General features: G+C 37.9%; 1 pseudogene; it reads right to left on the reverse strand.

The window, feature by feature from the left end:
- Window positions 1–2551: 2551 nt before the first annotated feature.
- Window positions 2552–2649, reverse strand: LOC118149027 (U6 spliceosomal RNA; annotated as a pseudogene).
- Window positions 2650–7569: the final 4920 nt, after the last annotated feature.

Below are 7569 nucleotides of genomic sequence, written 5' to 3' on the forward strand. Positions count from 1 at the left end.
AATTGTGTAAAAGTATTCCTATTTCTCCACATTCTCTCCAGCATCTGTTGTTTCCTGACTTTTTAAAGATCGCCATTCTAACTGGCATGCGATGGTATCTCATTGTGATTTCGATGTGCATTTCTCTAATGACAAGTGATCATGAGCATTTTTTCATATTTTCGTATGTTTGTTGGCTGCATAAATGTCTTCATTTGAAAAGTGTCTGTTCATATCATTCACTCACTTTTTGATGGGGTTATTTGGTATTTCTTGTAAATTTGTTTAAGTTCCTTGCAGATTCTGGATATTAGCCCTTTGTCAGATAGATAGATTGCAAAAATTTTCTCCCATTCTGGAGGTTGACTGTTCAATCTGATGATGTTTTCTTTTGCTGTGCAGAAGCTCTTTAGTTTAATTAGATCCCATTTGTCAATTTTGGCTTTTGTCGCCATTGCTTTTGGTGTTTTAGTCATAAAGTCCTTGCCTATGCCTATGTCCTGAATGGTATTACTTGGGTTTTCTTCTATGGTTTTTATTGTTTTAGGTCTTATTTTTAAGTCTTTAATCCATCTTAAGTCAATTTTTGTATTGTAAGTGTGGTATGAGGAAGGGGTCCAGTTTCAGTTTTCTGCATATGGCTAGTCAGTTTTCCCAGCATCTTTTATTAAATAGGGAATCCTTTCCCCATTGCTTGTTTTTGTCAGGGTTGTGAAAGATCAGATGGTTATAGATGTGTGGCATTACTTCTGAGGTCTCTGTTATTGTTCTATATCTCTGTTTTGGTACTAGTACCATGCTGTTTTGGTTACTGTAGCCTTGTAGTATAGTTAGAAGTCAGGTATTGTGCTGTCTTCCACTTTTGTTTTTTTTCTAAGTATTTCTAGGCTATGTGGGCTTTTTTTTTTTGGTTACATATGAAATTTAAAGTAGTTTTTTCTAATTCTGTGAAGAAAGTCAATGGTAGCTTAATGTGATAGCACTGAATCTATAAATTACTTTGGGCAGTATGGCCATTTTTATGATATCGATTCTTCCTATCCATGAGCATGGAATGTTTTTTCATTTGTTTGTGTCCTCTCTTACTTCCTTGAGCAGTGGTTTGTAGTTCTCCTTGAAGAGGTCCTTCGCATCCCTTGTAAGTTGTATTCCTAGGTATTTTATTCTCTTTGTGGCAGTGGTGAATGGGCGTTCATTCCTGATTTGGATCTCTATTATTGGTGTATAGGAATGCTTGTGATTTTTGCATATTGATTTTGTATCCTAAAACTTTGCTGAAGTTGTTTATCAGCTTAAGGAGGTTTTGGGCTGATTTGGCGGGGTTTTCTAAATATACAGTCATGTCATCTGCAAACAGAGACAATTTGACTTCCTCTCTTCCTATTTGAATAACTTTATTTCTTTCTTTTACCTGAATCCCTGGACAAAACTTCCAATAGTGTGTTGAATAGGAGTGCTGAGAGAGGACACCCTTGTCTTGTGCCAGTTTTCAAAGAAAGTGCTTTCAGCTTTTGCCCATTCAGTATGATACTGGCTGTGGTTTTGTCATAAATAGCTCTTATTATTTTGAGATACGTTCCATCAATACCTAGTTTATTGAGAGTTTTTAGCATGAAGGTGTGTTTAATTTTATTGAAGGCCTTTTCTGCATCTATTACAATAATGACGTGGTTTTTGTCATTGGTTCCGTTGATGTGATGGATTGTGCTTTATTATTTGAGAATGTTGAACCAGCCTTGCATCCTGAGGATGAAGCCAACTTAATCATGGTGGATAAGCTTTTTGATGTGCTGCTGGATTTGGTGTGCCAGTATTTTGTTGAGGATTTTTGCATCAATGTCCATCAGGGATATTGGCCTGAAATGTTCTTTTTTTGTTGTGTCTCTGCCAGGTTTTGGTATCAGGATGATGCTGGCCTCATAAAATGAATTAGAGAGGATTCCCTGTTTTTGTATTGTTTGGAATAGTTTCAGAAGGAATGGTACCAGTTCCTCTTCGTATCTCTGGTAGAGTTTGGTTGTGAATTCATCTGTTCCTGGGCTTTTTGTTGGTTGGTAGGCTATTAATTACAGCCTCAAATTCACAACTTGTTATTAGTCTATTCAGGGATTCGACTTCTTCCTGGTTTAGTCTTGGGAGGCTGTAGTGGTTCGGGAATTTGTCCATTTCTTCTAGATTTTCTAGTTTGTTTACGTGGAGGTGTTTAGAATATTCTCTGATGGTGGTTTGTATTTCTGTGGGATCAGTGTTCATATTTCCTTCATCATTTTGTATTGTGTCTATTTGATTCTTCTCTCTTTCCTTCTTTATTAGTGTGGCTAGCCATCTATCTATTTTGTTAATCTTTTCAAAAACCAGCTCTTAGAGTCACTGTTTTTTTGTAGGGTTTTTCATGTCTTTATCTCCTTTAGTTCTGCTCTGATCTTAGTTATTTCTTGTCTTCTACTAGCTTTTAAATTTGTTTGCTCTTGTTTCTCTAGTTCTTTTCACTGTGCTGTTAGGGTGTCAATTTTAGATCTTTCCTCCTTTCTCCTGTGGGCATTTAGTACTATAAATTTCCCTCTAAACACCGAAAAATATGGAGCACTTTATGAATTTGCATGTCATCCTTGCACAGGGGCCATGCTAATCTTCAGTGTATCAGTGGCAGTTGTGAATGGGCGTTCTTTCTAGTTTTAGTATATGTGCTGCCAAAGCGACCACCTAATTTGTTCTTCTTATCATAGAGGATCCAACATATCCCTTTGTGATATTATCAGTTTGTAGATCATAGTTGAAGCCACATATATATAAATGACATGATCTAGGAAAAATGTGTGGTGGAGAAAGAAAGACTTAAAAATGGAACCATGGAGAATAACAACATTTAAAGTTCAAGCATTTAAACAAGCCTTTTTCCTGCAGATTATGAAGGAGTAATCGACCAAGTGAGAGACAACCAGAGAGTGGAGAACTCCAGGAAAAGAGAACATTTCAACTGTGATAGATGTATCAGGGATGTCAAATGCATCGAAATGGTCTGGGAAGATAAGAATGGAAAATACTATGTTTATCAACACAATTGTTCTATTCCGTTCGTTCGTGAGACTAGGGTCAGTAGAGAAATGTGTGAGATAATGGAAGGGGGAGACTGACTGGAAGATGAGGATGCAGATGCAGAAACCATACATGGAGACACATTTTTCAAACAGTTTGAAAAGAAGAGAAAAAGCAACAACAGAGGTGGTTATTACTTTTGGCTTTTACCTAAGTAAGGGTCTTTCTTTCTTTCTTTCTTTCTTTCTTTCTTTCTTTCTTTCTTTCTTTCCTTCCTTCCTTCCTTCCTTCCTTCCTTCCTTCCTTCCTTCCTTCCTTCCTTCCTTCCTTCCTTTCTTTCTCTCTCTCTCTCTCTCTTCCTTCCTTCCTTCCTTCCTTCCTTCCTTCCTCTCTCTCCCTTCCTTCCTTCCTTTCTCTCTTCCTCTCTTTCTTTCTTCTTTCTTTCTCTTGCTTTCTTGCTTTTTTCTTTTTTGAAACAAAGTCTCTGTTGCTCAGGCTGGAGTGCAATGGGGTGATCCCATTTCAGTACAACCTCTGACTTCTGGGTTCAAACTATTCTTCTGCCTCAGTCTCCCTAGTAGCTGGGATTACAGACGTGTGCCACCATGCCTGGCTAATTTTTATATTTTTAGTAGAGATAGGGTTTCACCATGTTGGCCAGGCTGGTCTTGAACTCCTGACCTCATGATCTTCCCTCTTGGGCTCCCAAAGTGCTGGGATTATAAGTGTGAGCCACTATACCCGGCCCGAGAAGGGAGATAATATTTGAATAAATTCCTGAGTGATGACTCCTCATTTTTTTCTGTAAAATAGGAGATGATGCTACGACCTAAGAGTAAGGAGTGTGGTGGAGTAGGAAGAACTTGCGGTGAGTGTAGGTATTTTTAAAAGGCCACAGTGCAGCATTTGGGACAGAACTGTCTATGAATGCACAGGATCGAAAGATAGAGCCGAAAACTCATTTACCCTAGAAATTATAAATTTGTAGTGACACCAATCCATGAAAAATGGGCCAACTGTGAACCCCATGAGGACTGGATCCATGTCTGTCCAGTTCAGCAATACACCCTCCAAATCTACCAGAGAATCTTGCACAACAATAAGTATTTTTGAATGAATAAATGTAATTTTCTGGATAATACTCAGCGTGATATGGGAGATGAAGTAGCAGAAAATTGGTGTGATCTAGAAGATTTTTTTTCTCTTAAACCTGAGTGTTTTATGTTGGTAGATTCACTAGAACGTATTGCTAAAGGTGGTTGTATAAACCATTCTATTTGGTTTGCAAAGTGAGAAAAAGAACAACCTGTTTGAACAGACATCAGATCCTGATAGTTATATTGGGTGAGGGCAAGCAGGGACTCAGTAAAGGGACCTGGTAGAGAAAGCAGAATCTATAGGTTTGAACATAACATTGTTGCTCAGGGTCAGTCATTCTAGGAATTGGTTTCATGAAAGATATACCCAAAGCTGCATTTCAAGTCTTAGGATTAAATTTTGGAGAGATCTTGAGAAACATGAAAAGGTCTCTAAAATCTGAATAAGATTCTAAAGTAAAGAATATCAATACAGGGCAGCACAGAAAATAATCTGAGCTTTAAGTAATAGGAACCATTCAGATGGTGCCTTCAGACAAGCACTAGGTATTAGAAACTCAGAGATGGGCAGATAATCCAGTTTCTGAGGGATTGGAGCATGAAGCAGGGACTCTAGATAAGAATGGGGCACCTAGGAACTTGAGATGGTCTTATTCATCCACACTTGTGACTAATACTTATTGAAAAACATATAAGACACTGTGAAAGGCATGGAAAAAAGGTAGGCACTGGGAATTCATACCACAGCACAGTAATTAAATAATTGGAATGTTGAGTTTAGAAATGGTTCAGCTGCAAGAATGACTTATAGTTGATCCACTATCAGGGGTGGGCCAAATACTCAGGCAGGATTTACGTGCATCAGCCCAGTTGCTTAAGTTGTGGACTGCTAAGCAAGCTAGTATAGTCGCTTCTTTTAGATTGCTTTGGAGAAAGGGGCCCTCCAAATTCTCTTTTGGTTTAAGGCAGTCGAGGCGGTTGAGTTGAGCAAGGAAACAAGCTTTAAGATTAAAGTATTGTTTTCCAAAGAGGCTTGATTCTGTGGACCCAAATGACAAGACAGTTTCCGGTTAAATCTCACAGATAAAGTTCTAACCCTCTAAAAAGAAAAATGTTTTTCAAAAAGACTTGTCATTCTAACAGGTAAGAACAACCTTCCAAGTACATGACAGCCAAAACTTGGTTATCTCGTGGGAAAAAGATCTTCCCCCACCTAGTCTGGCAAATATTATTTACAATTTTCTTTACAATGGGTATAAATACTCAACATTCCACCATCACTCTTTATTAGTATAGACGGGAACATATGGGACTATGGTGTGACTCAGTTCATTAAGATCTTTATTATTTTGATCAGTGAAAGAAGGGTCGGGGGTGCATTTTAGAAGAGTGTATTTCTGAGTGAGAGAAGGGAATGTTACTAATAGAAGAGTAAGTCAACAAAAGGAGAAGGATGTAGGATTCCTACCAACTATCTGATTATTTTAAAAAGCCTACCTTGTAAGGGAGATAGAATCAAAATTCTTGAGTGGTCTCTATTTATCCTATGCTCTTTGAAGTGATAACTATCTTTTTGCATTATGCCAATGGTGTTCCTGCTCACAGATTACAAATTCCCTGGTTAATGTGCTGAAAACTTGTTTTGCTGCACATAAAGCCCAATAAAATCATTGATTTCTACAATATTTGTATGGTGAAGTTCAATTCAATGAATAAATTAATAAAATGAATAAATGATAAATGAACTGAAACCTAATAAATTAATAAAACCTCAATGTAATATGCCTTTTAATATGTTCAGGAGGGAGTGTTTCAACTGTTAAATTGATTGCAGTTAAATGAATTAAAAAACAAAATAAATTTTAAAATGCTCCATTATTCATTAAAGTACTTTAGTACCTCATTAATCTATTTTAGATCACTCAGGCCCGTAAGTGCCTATTGTCAAAAGCTGATAAAGTGTGAGGAATTGCTTTTCATACCCTGGAGTCGACTGAATATAGTAATGCTTCTCAAAGTGTAAAGGTCAAGTCTGTTGGGTATAAAGTGAGTGTCTTTGAAGCTTGAAAACTTTTTGAAGGGAATATTGGGAGGATTTTTTTTTTTCCATATTTAGATAGTCACATTTTAAAAATTCTTATAAAAAAGGAAATAAAAGAAACATCTAGATTTTAAAGTATCCCATTTGACTCCTTTCCAAAGACCTCTTAAGACTAGACATATCAATGGGCCAACTTAAAAGATTTCCTGATTTAAAACACAGTTGCAGCAACTTTTATTTTTTTTGGTAACAGTGTTGTTCTTTCTAGTGGCTTAATCTCTATTCCTGTTAGTCACTTGCATCTTCTTTCCCCAGTCTCAGCTTCCAGAGGTAAATTCCCAGTGACTTTCTGCTGAGTCTTCTCCTGTTCTAATGAGTCCTGTTGACAAGATCAAGTCATCCCATGCTGGCTGGCTCTCTTCAGAGCAATCTCCTTATCAATGTCCTCCTCCAAAATCTACTCCCTAGCCTTTTTTTTTTGGTCTTGATATTTCCAAGATGCCGGGGGAGGTGTGAGAACCCCAGCACCAGGAAATGGTTGACTAGCGGGTTGTAAAAAGATTTTACTAACAACAGGATAGGTTTGAAAAGGGAAGTTTATTAGAAGGGAGGAATGCTGCAAAAGGGTGCAGTGGAGTGCCTCAGTGAGAGGACTTAGGGGTACTTATGAACCTTAAGGCAGGAGCTTAGGGTTGTAGAGTTTCCGTATGACATTTCAGAGAAGTATAGAAATTTTACTTACTTATAAAAGTTGAGAGTCCTGGAACCAGATTCGACCAGGTAGTCTTTGTTCCCTTCTAAATTCCTCAGATAAGGTTTGCCTCCGGATGGTCAAACCTGTTTGATGATCAACAAGTGATTTCTGCTCCCTCACAAGGGATCTATGAGTCACCAGACAGGCTTTGTTTGTTATTTTATAAATTCTATATATGAAGGGGGTGGGGTTTGTCTCACTCATTTTAGTATCCTACTGGCAGAACCCACTCTATATGACACTTGTTTAAAGTCTCCTGAAATATACTTAAAAACCTATAATGAAATACATCTAAAATGACATTTATGTTGTGATGTTTATTGTTGACTTTCTTTCTTTCTTTTTTTTTTTTTGAGATGGTCTTGCTCTGTTGCCCAGGCTGGAGAGCAGTGGTGTGATCTCAGCTCACTGCAACCTCCACCTCCTGGGTTCAAGGATTCTCATGCCTCAGGCTCCTGAGTATTCTTGGGATTACAGGCACCCACCACCATGCCCAGCTAATTTTTGTATGTTTAGTAGAGACAGAGTTTCACCATGTTGGCCAGGCTGGTCTCGAACTCCTGACCTCAAGTGATCTGCCCACTTTGGTCTCCCAAAGTGCTGGAATTACAGGTGTGAACCGACACACCAGGCCTATTATTGACTCCAATATCATACATTTC

The sequence above is a fragment of the Callithrix jacchus genome, chromosome 17 (genome assembly GCF_049354715.1).
Source record: "Callithrix jacchus isolate 240 chromosome 17, calJac240_pri, whole genome shotgun sequence".
Classification (NCBI taxonomy): Eukaryota; Metazoa; Chordata; class Mammalia; order Primates; family Cebidae; genus Callithrix; species Callithrix jacchus.